Source organism: Equus asinus, chromosome 4, assembly GCF_041296235.1.
Source record: "Equus asinus isolate D_3611 breed Donkey chromosome 4, EquAss-T2T_v2, whole genome shotgun sequence".
Lineage (NCBI taxonomy): Eukaryota > Metazoa > Chordata > Mammalia > Perissodactyla > Equidae > Equus > Equus asinus.
In genome coordinates, this window is record NC_091793.1 from 119,623,334 (window position 1) to 119,637,121 (window position 13,788).

Below are 13,788 nucleotides of genomic sequence, written 5' to 3' on the forward strand. Positions count from 1 at the left end.
CACAAATGTATATCACCATGTAAAAAGGTTCCTATCTGTCAACTTAAGCCATTTCCTGACTGACCAGGGGAGGTCAGTTCCTGTCAAACTTATTCTGTTCTTCAATCACTGTGGTTACACTCAAGGTAGAAAATAGAACTTTAAGAGCATTTACAAGCTGATTGGGCCCTCTGATAAGGCTTTTGAAATGGATGAAAAATACCAACTTTTAGTGTTTCCAGGACCACACAGCCTGTAAATATAATCTTTCAGAAGTCTTCCAGCATTTACCTTGTTTTCTTTTGTCTGAGTTTACTTTGTACTTTTGGGATATTAAGAATCGAAACTATATATTTATATGGATAAAGGACTTCATTCTAATTTGTATTCATAACCCAAGAAACACCATGATGAAGTTGTCTACTGCTTTTCATGGTGGCAGTATCATGAATATAACTCTGTTAACTCCTAAAACAAGGAACTACTGTCAAAAGAAGCCCTTTGTTATACAGTTAACTTTAACACTGGATAATCACTGTTGTACGGCCTTATTGTTAAGTGCTTTACCAAGTAAGAAAATATCTGCCCATCTTTATATCACATCTTTGTTTGTTCTATAATAGGTAATATTTTCTGAGCTAGACTAGATCTTTGAGATCATCCAATCCAGCTAAACAGTGCAGAGGCAGACATTACATCTTATGCATTCCGCAAAAATAATTTTTATGGAGTACTACACAAAGATGTAAAGCTATGAATTCTGAAAACAGACATATTTCATACTGAAGAACAAAAATACTAATTAGAACTTGTAAGTTGATACTTAGGGATGAGCAGTATGTGTTATTGACTTGCTCAATGAGAAGGCTGATAAAACTGCATTAGTTAGGATGCTTTTGGCTGTAAGTAACAGAAAATGCAACAAAAGCTGGTTTAACAGTGAGGAAGATATACCTGATATTAAAATGTTTTGAGTTAAGGTGGTCCCAGAGTTGGCTAATTCAACAGCTCAATTACTTCATCAATAACCTAGGATCTACCCAACTTTCTATTTTGTCATCCTGAGTATCTAGGGTTGTCAGATTAAATACAGGCCATCCAGTTCAATTTGAATTTTAGCTAATCAATGTATGTTCCATACAATGTATTCGTTATTTGAAATTTCAAATTTAACTGGGTCCCTGCATTACTATTTCTTAAATCTGGGAAATTTATCAGCATCTTGGCCTTTCTTCATAAGCTAGCTCCACTCATGGTCACAAGATGGCTGCCATATCTCTTAGCGTTGTGTAGATGCCAGTATCCAGAGGCATAAAAAGGATTCTGTTGATAAAGAAGACGGAAGAGTAGTGGTTTGGTAGGTAACCAACAATAAATATAGGTCACCAAGGTAAATCTGCACTTTTGTTTACTAAAACATACTTTCCTCTATTATTCAGTAGTTAGTTCTATAATAGTATGTAATTTAGTCTGCCTTCTGATTCAGGGATAGAATTTTTTTTTTCTGTAAAAATTTATTTTTTCTTTTTGAGGCTCTTAGAATTGGGAAAGCTCATATCACTCTATCTGAAATAACTAAAATAATTTTTATTGAGGATTCTGAGCTAAGGGAAGACTATGGCTCATTTGCACATTTCCACATTATTTGTGGAATAGTTTCCACGCTATTCCTAGGGCACACATTAGAGCTTCTCCAAGATCCTTGCTGCTGGTTCTTTCCTCCTCCTTTGTGTTCATTGTTCTCATTACCCAGGGCCAAATCACACCTCAATTTCCTGTGTTCCCTTCCTCCTTCCACTCTCCCAGCTTTTAAAACTTAGCCATATCCTTAGGGCCCTATTTGTACTTAAGTGATAATGGCTTAAAATGGGCTAGATAAACTAATCTGTGCTAATATTCACTTTGCTAATGTGTTGGGCCTCCAAGGTAATTTAAGGCTTTAATCATTTAACAGTTCAGCCCTTTTAAAAAGCTCTTCAGGAATGCTGCCAATCTAGGTATCTTAGCGACAGGCACTTTTAGCTTACCTATCACTCTCCAGAGGCAGGTGGCTACAAGAAAGTCTGGCCTATATGACTCCACTGCCTGGAGTGTGTTCATTATGTCAGGCTGGTGTCTCAACTTATGCCATCTTACATTCCCTCATCAAACTCACATTGCAGCCACTGGTTTCTGTTGCCGTTTTCTCCACCCCATTTCCTGTCTCATGTTGAGTGATTCATACGTGACTTCAATATTTATAGAGATGCTCCACCCAACACCCTAGACTCATAATTTCTTGACCTTTGCTGCACAGGCCTTTACCTCCTTTGGACTTCAGTGATCTACCCAGTGCCACACCCCAGTGTTACCTAGTCATCCCCAGCAACTCCTCACCTCTCTTAATTACTCTTCACAATCAAACTGCCTTAATCTGAGTTCCTGCTCTTTTCAACTATCCCTTCTCCTTACTTCTATCAAACCAACTCTTTGACTTCATAAGGAATCTAAAACCTTAGGAAAATAGCAAAGATTCAAGTCTCTGAGCCCCTCTGCAAGTCTGCTTCCTTCCTTCCTGCCCTACCTCTTCCAGATAGCTTGCCTTCTATGCATTTATCTCATCAACTAATCTCTCAACTTCCATCACATTCAATCCCTGAACTCCTATCCTGGATGAATCTAAAATTTTGTCTTTTGAAAGTCAACACCTATGTACCTAAATCAGGTAAGTATAGTCCTATCATTGCCGGCAGCATCATAAGGTGGTTAAGAGCATGCATTCTGGAGCCAGAACACCTAAACTCAGTTCCTAGTTCCTCCACTTACTAGCTGGGTGCCCTTAGGAAAACAGTATGACCACTTCATGCACCATTTTCTTTATCTGCGAAAAGAGGATAATAATCAGGCATGTCTCATAGCTATATTATGATGAATAAATGAGTTAATATTTATAAGGTGCTTAGAGGGGTATGTAACTGTTAAACAAGCATTTCACTTTGCCCTTGTACTTCTGTTTCCATTTTTAATAACAGCTATTCTAACCTTTCATTCTCTTTTAATTCTCCAAACAGCTCAGGCTCCATCACTTTAGCAGATGATCTGGCTTAATTCTAAGAGTACATATATGACATTAGGTGTGAACTCCTTTAAATTATCTCCCGCTGAAAATTTAACTACATTGGCGCATTTGTATCTTCTTCTCATGTAAGAGAAAGAAATGACATCCTAAGTTAATTTTCTTGCTTTTCTCAAGATCTTATCCCTTCAGATACCTAACTTCTCCTATGTATATTTAACCTTTCTCTATTTGTTGCTGTCTTTAATGAATAAACAAGTTTTATCTGCATGCATCCTGCCCCCACAAAATAACCAAAAATCAACTCTGCATTTCCTTTTAGCTATTTTCCCATCTTCGCCGTTCCCTTCATCAGATGTCTACATTTGCTGTTTCTACCTTTGCCTCTCTCATGACTGCGTTGCAAAATGACAGCAATTGTATGAAGATCTAATATTAAAATTAATTGGGAATAAACTCAAACGGGTCAAAATTTTAGAACTTGGCTTTTTCCCAGCCTTGGCCAGGCATAGATATTCATGCTTTTGAATGGCCATATATTTATATAATGGCTTTCCTGCTCTTTTGTCCTATCTTAACCAATTAATTGTTTTAGTTTGAATACCCTTGCTATTTCCTGTTTCCCTCTTCTAAAAGGAATTGGCCCCACAGAGTCCCACTCCAGTCAAGGCTTCACCTTCACTAGTCTACTACAATTATCATCAAGGTCAACAATAACATCTACATTGCCAAATCCAGAGGTCAATTCTCAGTCTTCATCTTAATCAACTTTTCAGAAAGTTGGTAGAGTTGATCATTTCCTCCTCTTTAAAACCTTTTTTCAGTTGCCTTTTCAACACCACTTTCTATTAGTTCTCTTCCTACCTTGCTGGTTGATCTTTCTCAGCCTTCTTTGCTGAATTATTCTCATTTATCTGCCTCTAAAATGTGGAGTACCCCAAGATACTGTCCTTGGATATCTCTTCTTTTCATTCTTAACCAATTCCGCCTTGGTGTCCTCAACTAATATTTTAGACTTAGATACCATTTATGTGCTGATGAGTCCTAAATTTATATTCCAGTCCAGATTTTTCCCTTGAAGTCTATACTCATATACCCAAATGCCTACTCAACATATCCACTTGGATGTCTAACAGGCTTTCAAACTTAACACATTCAACAAATTTTTTGAAAATTCTTTTTATTTTTTAAATTATTTTATTGAGGTTATATTGATTTATACCATTGTGCAATTTCAGGTGTACATTATTATACGTCAGTTCCTGTATAGACTGCATTGTGCTCACCACCAACAGTCTAGTTTTTATCCATTACCATACATATCAACAAACTTTTGTTTCTCCCAAAACTCCTCCACCTGAAGCCTTCTCCATCTCAGTCAGGGAGGGTGTGTGAACTTAAGAGAGGGGAACTCTGAGGAACACAACAATACAGCTGACAAAAGAATGAAGCCAGTGAAGGAGACTGAAAAGTATGAGAGTCAGAAAACATAAGGTCAAGAAAGAAATGAGAGGAATACAATCCTGACAAAAGCTATAAAGATACCTATAAAAGGAGAGCTGAAAAGGATTGACTGGATTTGGCATTTTAGAAGTCACTAATGATTATTACCTCAGTAGGTTTGCAATAGCTTACCTGGTAAACAGGAAGAGGGCTGCCCAGGATCATACAGAAAGATGGCTGTCTGGTATTAATGACTCCAAACACTCACACACATATACACACACACCCCTACAATATTTAAGGCAAAGTTTTATCCAGAGTTCCAGCTCTGTAATGTATTTCTGAATGCTTGGAGCTTCATTTCCATCAGTATATTTTATAAGCACCTCATAATCAATATGTCCAATAGTTAACTCTTTTCCTTTCTTTCCTCTTGTTCCCCTTACTCCCAAACAAATTAATGCCAAATAAACAATCCTCCTAAATTCTGTACCATGTTGAATGACGCCAATACCTATCCATTCACCTAAAGTACAAAAAAATCCTTGGGGATCATTCTGTTTCTTCTCCCCAACCTATTTCTAATCTGTCAAATCTGATCACAGTCCTTATCCCCACTGCTCTGACTTTAGTCTCTATCCATCTCCCACCTCCCATCCCCCACACTAATAAGCCTCCTAACTGGCTCCCTTGCCTGAGGACTTCCCCTGCCCTACTCTTTCAACTATATAGTTACTAGTTACCTTTCAATAAAGCACTTTAGTTAACAAATGAAAGCTGCTTCCAACTTCCTACCAGTAATAATACAAATCCCTTAGAATAGTATACCAAGGCCTTTAAAATTTGGCTGTCACCTACCATTCTAACCTCAGTTTACGAGGTTCTCAACTTGCTTTAACATAAACAAACTGAAGTATATTGCATAGGGTCATGCACATACTTCCCACACTTCTTCTACCTCTGGGATAAATAGCTAGAGCTTTCAAAGTTCAAATAACTTTTTCTCCCTAAATTGCAAATACAACTTGAAAAAATTTGGAAAATCAAGAAAAAAAATCTGTCCAGAATATTGCCATTTTAACAGAGCATCTTTATTTCCCTCCCAATATTCCTCTATATATGTACATATTTGTATACTAAACATATAGTTTTGCATAATATTCTCACATATGTTATTTACCTATTCCTTGTCATGTTGCAGAAAAAGAATATCAAACATTACAAAATTTTATTTTAAGAAAAGAAAAAATGGAAGAAGAAAGGAAAAAAAAACAAGGGTGGGGACAAAATAGAGCTATGAATAAGGTTTAAGATGCATACCATGATGACCCACTCATCCACCATGAGTGAGCCACACATTTGGCTCTCAATTTTCTAGTAACCAATGTAAAAACAGAAACTTTGTCAGTTATCCAAATCCCAGTGCCCATGAGATTAAAAAAAAATATCCCAGTAATTTCAACTCTTCTTGGGTAGAAAGATATTTCTCTTGAGATCCTCCTAAAGAGAAGACAGGGTGACATACTTAACTTCTGGGAAGATTCCTTATTAGATAGTCACGGGAGTTGCTGAATGTTTATCCTTTAGAAAAACTTTCTGAATATTGTTTCTCTTCAAGACAGAGTTTTAAATTGTTCTTGGGTGAAATCTCAAAAGTTCAGGTCCTATATTGGGCAGTTGAGACTTGCTTGGAAGACCAGACTTTAGGTCGAGGAGCAACAATTCTCACTTTTTGATCATGAATATGGTTCCCCTTGGGAAAGTCCTTTGAGTACAAGGATGTGGCTGGGCTGGGGATGTTACAGTCTTGGGCTTTTGTATCTAATAGAGAATTGAATGTTATCCTAGAAGGACTCCAACATAAGTTGAATAACATACCCAAGTTTACAGAGATTCTCACTGTCCCCAACCTTGAGTCCTCCCTGGAAATATGGCTAGGCGGAGCTACAGCTTTGGGTCAGAAGTATCAGCTTTACTGATAAATTATAATATTACAGGCTGGTAAGAAGCCTGGATACTAAAATCTTTGTTTTTACATTCTCTGAGTTTTTCAGAAGATTTGATAAGAGAAAAAGCAGTTTTTCTTCCTCTGCCTTTATCAATGTTTGTAGGGTTGTTGAGACAAGGATTCTTGTCCCTAAATATTTCTGTCACTAACTAGATGGCTGATCTTAGGCAGGCTACTTAGAGTTTCGGAGCTCAGTTTTCGTCCCTTGTAAAATGAGAGAGTTATAGTAGGTTATTGCCTCTTAGGATTCCTTCCTCTTGTGAGTCACAGTGACCCTCTGCCCATCAGCTGTAAGTGAAGAGTCTCCTCTCTGATGAGAGTAAATGATTGCTAATGTTTCTCTAACAGTAGACCTGGAGTACTATGAGACAGTCACATATCTTAGGTAAGATCATGGGCTTTGCAGGGGTAAAGTCTTAATTCCACTCTGCACTTACTAGTACGTGGCTTGGGGCAAGTATTAACCTCTCTGAAGCTCAGTTTCCCTATCTGTAAAGTGAGAATAATACAAGCCCTTATAGAGTTGTTGTATTAAATGAGATGCTATAAATCCAGCCCTAAATACAGTGTCTGGCACAAAGTAGTGCTCAATCAAAAGTATCCATTTTTAACATTGTCATTTCCTTGGGTCCACTGAAATAACTGTTCTTCTTCTTTCTTTCTTTCTTTTTTGGTGAGGAAGATTGGCCCTGAGCCAACATCTGTTGCCAGTCTTCCTCTGTTTTGTATGTGGGACTCCGCCACAGCATGGCTTGATGAGTGATGTATAGGTCCACGCCTGGGATCCAAACCTACAAACCCCAGGCTGCCAAAGCAGAGTGTGTGAACTTAACTACTACGCCACCAGGCCGGCCCAATAATTGTTTTTCTAATAGCATTTCTCCAAATTGGTTATCAGCACAATTGCAATTATAGTATTTAAAGGTTTCAGGGTTCCAACTTGGGCTGACTCATTTGAAAAAAACTGGAAAGACATAAGCTCAGGGGATTTTTTAAAAATTAAGCAAAACAACCTGTGTGCTGACCTTTACCCTGTAGTTCTTTTATTTAATAACAGTCTGTGAATAAACACTGCTTTAAGCTGTTTCATTAGTACTAATGTAATCCAGGCCAAAAATACTACCTAATAGCACTAATAAACTTTCTTTCCCCAAAGAAATTTTAATGGGGGTTTGCTTCACTTTTCTGTTTGTTTTGAAACAAGATTTCAGGGAAGTTCTTAGTTTTGGGTTTCCGTCAATAGATATTTCGTCCCTTTAACTTTTGATCTTATGTAGATTATCTTTAAATACAACGAAATGAGATAAAATCATTCTCAGATGGGCAAGATAAACTTCGAAGGCTGTGTAAGTACTTATTTTATAGTTTAAAAACAATTGCTTAACCATAAAAGAAAAGAAAAGGAAAAAAAAAATCCCCCAAATGTGGGAAACGAGAGTTCTTTGCTATGTTCTTAACTACAGCAGGAAATATGTGTTTGTTTATTATGACCCTGGTGCTTCCATAGTCAGATTAACTTTCAAACACAGAGTTTTCATTCCGTTTAACCAACAATTGTCACCCTGCCTTGTGGAAACTGATAAATCACAGGGAGTGCAAGGAGAATACTAGCCTAATTACATCTAGTAGATGTCCCCACAGCTTGGGATAGACCCTTTGTGAACAGGCAACACTGCTAACTGTACTTGCACTGTACAAGGTATGTTAATCAGTGCCCAGTAACGGGCTGGGTCAACCTGTGTTAAAGGTGACTTTTAGGGATTATCAAACTTTACAGCAAAAGAGTTCTGAGTTCCCATTATATGTTTAAGAACATCTCCTTGTTGATTCTAGCTTTCTCCTCATTCATGAGATGTCAGCCTCAACTGATCTGTAGCAGGTTGTAGAAAAGTAATCACTTGTATTTCTGCTAGAAAGTTCTCTGCAGGATAAAGGGTGAGTAATATGTTCTATAAATAGATAAATAGGAATCTATTCTGATTCATAAATCTTGCACACTTGCATGTTAAGTGTCTAAAATTTATCAAGCCATTGTATAGACTTTTATTATATTAATCGAATTTTAAAAGTTTCTTAGGAGCTAGCTTATTATTTTTGTCTTTATAGCTCTATTTCCTTTAATATTTTGTTTGATTAACCCTCATGGAACGTCACTTATTTTAAAAGCAATTTTAAAGAACTGCATACTGAATTTATAAAAATTTTTCTTTCTAAAAATTCTACTTTCTACTTTCTAAAAATTGCCTAGAATTATTATTAATCTCTCAAAATGACTTAATCAGAAGAAAGGGATAATTAAGTGTATACATCTTCTAGCTTCTGAATTAAAGAATGACAGAAAGGGGGATTTAAAACTGTCCCTAAGCTATAAGGGATCTCCGGGCTCTGCTCACCATCACAGTGCTGGTTGAAATGAAGTGCCCTTGTTTTGACGTCCTACTTGCTCAATCTTGTACTTTTTGGTTAGTGATGGTAAGGGAAATTAGTGGAATTGAATGTAAAGAATAGCCAAAAATGGTTTAGCAGAATCCTGTCTGAGTCTGGCAGAAACCCCACTCTCTCCCCATTTTGTCCACCCTCAAACTTGCCAAGCCTTGTTCACTTTGGCTTTATTTTAAAAATGCATTTCTGGTGAGTGAGGAAAGGTTTTGTACTGTGTTTTCAATGACTCACCCAAAACAACTCCATTCAACTTGTAAACGGTCCTGTTCTGAATGCAGATTGTGTTTGTTCTGAGAGGGCATGAAGGCGCTGCAGAAGGGAGATTAGAGAAGGGAAATGTGGTGGGAGAGGCCAGTGCAGCAGTTTATATTGATTCAGGTTCAGGCACACATCAGAATTATTTTTTAAAAAAGACATTGTGTGTGTGTGCTTTAAAAAACCATTTATGAGGTCTGTACCATTTAAGGCTTTCAAGATACTTCAATACTAGATCGATCCATGGTTCATCTAGTCACCATCCTCTTTTTTCTGATCCCCATAAAATGTGAAAGGAGAGGTTTACCTGTGAACATATAATTCCAAATATATGGATAGTGAAATAATTTTTTAATGTTCTAAATGGCTTCAAATAGGAAGACACCATGTATGTAACATAAGAGCTAGAAATTAATCTTAAGTTAGGAAGAAAATGTGTATCAATAAATTGATCACATAATAGGACAGTATTAAGATTGGCAAGTGACATCCTCCCATTTTGTTGCGTATATTGCAGAAAAATGTTTAATATCAAGTGGCACAGACTGAGCATTTGATATAGATAGATAAACCTCTTTAAAAGCTTTTATGATTCAAAACGTCAGAGGTCTTTAAAAGCAGTATTCTAGGACAGGACTGAAATGAAAAAGAAAAAAGGACTAAACTTGAGCATTAAGGTTTTACAGGTGAACTAAAAAAGATTTTGGCTTTTCCATGTGTAATTATGAGGATTTCAAAACCTCCTCTGAGTTGTTTCATGAATTCATAAAACAGACCAAATAAAGCTTTTCTGTTGTATAATGTTGCTTCACTTATTCTTGAAGAAGAATCGATGAGCTATTCCTACCTGTTGCTCAGAAACACCAGAGAATTGAGCCACTGAAAAAACAAGCTGTCTTCAAGGTTTTAGTATGGGAAGGGTAAATTTAGCATTATATGGCAAACTGAAGAAACTGTGATCTGGGAACAGTGAAATGAGTGATAAAATGACAAGTCTTCAATATGCACAAAATCAGAAGGTATATAAACTTACCTAGATTATGTAAATAATTTGCAAGGCAAAGTTCCAGTAGTATTAACACCTGCTTCACCTTCCGGTGTGTACTTGGGAAAAAGAAAAGAAATCAAAATAGCAGATTATTATGTTATGTTAATGCTTACTTATGAGGACACTGAACTAATATAATAATCCTTGAACTTTTGCTAATGTGGAAAAACCCTAAGAATAAGTTTAAATTGTAGACCTTAAATACTCCATTTTACTACTTTAAAATATACACAATGACTAGAAATACCTTGAAAATTAATAATAACTTAAAGGAATACATCAAAAAACCAATCTAAGTCAGACTAACCACCTTTCCTCATAGTTCAATTACATGATTTGTAAATAAACCTTTGAGAGTTTTTGAAGAATTCACTAGTTCTAGGGGCAACATTTTCCTTTCATTCTCTTTTATCCTATTGCAAATTATTCCACTGCTATCCCTGGAAATGTTAATAGGTATATTGAGGGAGCCCAAAAGATTTCATATTGAAATAAATTTTAGAAATACTGGGTTAAACAAAGTTAAAGAGTTTTTCTTTTAAATAAATCTTGAAGACTTCTTAAGTCTTTAACATTCAGTGACTGGGTTGGGATATGGGGAAGCAAGGATATAATATGTAGTGTTTTCCAAAATAATTTTATATACCATCCTTTTCTCCAGGCAACTCTAAAATACAAGATGTTCCTCTGTTTATTTAATCTACAATTCTACTTACTTTACACTTCCCAGCTCCCTTTTGTCTAATAACGGGTGAAAATTCGGTAAGCTGTGACAATACCACTTTCTGGTCAAATTCTGAATTATTAATATTTCGATGAACAAAATGAAATTTTTATTACATAAATATTATTGAAGAAACAATACCATAACCTTAGCCATAATACCAAGTGCCTTATCTAAGTTAACATGAAAATGCCTTAGCTTACTCAGCAAATCTTGTTTTGTAATTTTGAGACATGGGTTAAGGACTGGAAAAGCAAAAAATAACTAAAGTAATTAGACTGAACATAATGTTTCACTTTTGATATAAGCTTTTCCATTTAAAACTGCCTAATTTAACCAGAGTATGTTTTCTGTCCTAGCCTGAATTTATGCCATTTAAAAAATTCAGCTGCACATAACCAGAGGCACTCACAACTAGAATATACATCTATGTACTGGGGGCTTTAGGGAGAAGAAGAAGAAAAAAAAAAAGAAGAAGATTGGCAAAAGATGTTAGCTCAGGTGCCAATCTTAAAAAAAAAAAAATCCAGCTGCATAAGCATGAAGATAGATGCCATTTACTAGCATAAGAATAATCCCCCCGTATGAAATTGATTTTTGCCTTCTGCAATATAGTAATTTCAATAGTTATATGAGCACCTACTTTATTCCATGTGACGCTCACATCACCTTGAGAGGGCAGTTATCATGATTGCTGTTTCACAGATGAGGAACGTGATAGCCGGAGATATTAGCTGTCTTGCCCCAGGCCATACAACTAGAAAGAGACAGAAACAGATTTCAAACTTCAGTCTGACACCAAAGATTGTACTGTTTCCACTACATCATGCTGGATGGAATTATCCGCATCTAATATAAATTCATTTCTTCCTCCACCTCATAAGCGTCAGTGACTCAGACGTTATTTTTTTATTTTTATTTTATTATTAATGTTATGATAGATTACAACCTTGTGAGATTTCAGTTGTACATTTTTGTTAGTCATGTTGTGGGTACACCACTTCCCCCTTTGTGCCCTCCCCCCACCCTCCCTTTTCCCTGGTAACCACCGATCTGATCACCTTATCAATATACTAACTTCCACCTATGAGTGGAGTCATATAGAGTTCGTCTTTCTCTGACTGGCTTATTTCGCTTAACATAATACCCTCGAGGTCCATCCACGTTGTTGTGAATGGGCCAATTTTGTCTTTTTTTATGGCTGAGTAGTATTCCATTGTGTATATATACCACATCTTCTTTATCCAATCATCAGTTTCTGGGCATGTAGGCTGGTTCCACGTCTTGGCTATTGTAAATAATGCTGCGATGAACATAGGGGTGCAACAGACTCTTGAGATTTCTGATATCAGGTTCTTAGGATAGATACCCAGTAATGGGATGGCTGGGTCATAGGGTATTTCTATTTTTAACTTTTTGAGAAATCTCCATACTGTTTTCCATAGTGGCTGTACCAGTTTGCATTCCCACCAACAGTGCATGAGGGTTCCTTTTTCTCCACAACCTCTCCAACATTTGTCGCTCTTGGTTTTGGATGTTTTTGCCAATCTAACGGGTGTAAGGTGATATCTTAGTGTAGTTTTGATTTGCATTTCCCTGATGATTAGCGATGATGAACATCTTTTCATGTGTCTATTGGCCATATTCATATCTTCTTTTGAGAAATGTCTGTTCATGTCCTCTGCCCATTTTTTGATCGGGTTGTTTGTTTTTTTGTTGTTAAGCAGTCAGACGTTATTTTTTACGTAGAGCTTCTGCAATGTGGATTTGCAGTTGGTCTACAATACAGTACTTGTTTGGGAAAAAAGTCCTTGAAGAAGCAAAAGACAGAACTCTCCTCATGTGTGGTATGGCATTCATTATTGAATAAATGTACCTTGGGCATTTTTTAAAATCTCAAAGTTGAGAATACAAAAATCCCTTACTTTTCAAAATAGCTTGCTGTTTCAAGGATTTCCTTCTCTATTATTTTTGTACCCTCAACATTTTGCATTAAAAATTATCATGTAGAAGAAAACACACAATTCTGCTATCAGAGATTTGACAATTGTTGTACTCTATTCTAATGTTACCTGTTGGCTTTTTTTTCTTTATTATTCGACTCGGACGTTTGGTTTTTAAACATAAAATATGGTTCGTTATTGCTTTTCTCAAGAGTTCTTTGTTGTTGTCTAAAAGTGTATTTAAACAACAAAACTAAAACATAATAGGCCTTAGAGAAACAACATGAAGCAAATCTTTTGTCCATTGGACTGTCCATTCTAAAGAACATAAAGAACAGAAATTTACTTCAGGAGAACTCTTGTTCCGGGTGGGATCAGTACTGTACAAAAAGTGTTGAGAGGTGCAAGAATACTGAGAAACGTTCTTTGCTCTCTCATAGTTTACAATCTGGCTGGGAAGTCAAACATACCTTCAGAGGCCATATCATTTACTACACAATTCGGTCCCCAGATGAATGATGTAGACATTCAGTTGTTTATCAGGGAACTGGTGACCGGGGAGTGCTGGAAGGATGGTGTTGAGACAAGTTCTGGCTTAGCTGGATCTTGAAGATCACGAAGGTACTGGACAGAAAGAAGTGGAATGAATTTTGAGGCAAGGACATAGAGTCAGCAACAGCACGGAGAGATGACAGAATTGAAGCTGGGAACAGCGGATGGGTAGGATCCGTCGGGGCCCTGAACGGTACTATGAAGGCAGCATATTTTGTTCTCTGTGGCTTTTGAGGAGCCCTTTCAGTGTCTCCTCTCTAGGTACTTCCCTCACTTTCTGTGGCGTATCTTTCCCACGGGCAGCTAGACTCTGGCCTATTTCGGAGGGCCATTAAACTG

The 13,788-nt window shown here is 36.8% G+C and overlaps 1 protein-coding gene and 1 long non-coding RNA gene across 6 annotated transcripts in view; one reads left to right on the forward strand and one right to left on the reverse strand.

The window, feature by feature from the left end:
- Nucleotides 1–13,788, forward strand: part of ITPRID2 (ITPR interacting domain containing 2) — a 131,142-nt gene that overhangs the window by 79,151 nt on the left and 38,203 nt on the right. The gene's annotated exons all lie outside the window — the stretch shown is intronic.
- LOC106826614 (uncharacterized) overlaps nt 1–13,788 on the reverse strand; it is a 62,537-nt gene that overhangs the window by 46,585 nt on the left and 2,164 nt on the right. The window contains exons 2-5 of one of the 3 annotated variants that reach the window (XR_011502904.1): nt 11,598–11,711; nt 10,216–10,286; nt 9,159–9,236; nt 5,558–6,298 (exon numbers count right to left, since the gene is read on the reverse strand). This is a non-coding gene — a long non-coding RNA (uncharacterized lncRNA). Of the gene's footprint in view, nt 1–5,557; nt 6,299–9,158; nt 9,237–10,215; nt 10,287–11,597; nt 11,712–13,788 lie in introns of those variants that run through there. The other 2 variants (XR_011502906.1, XR_011502905.1) reach the window with 2 other exon arrangements.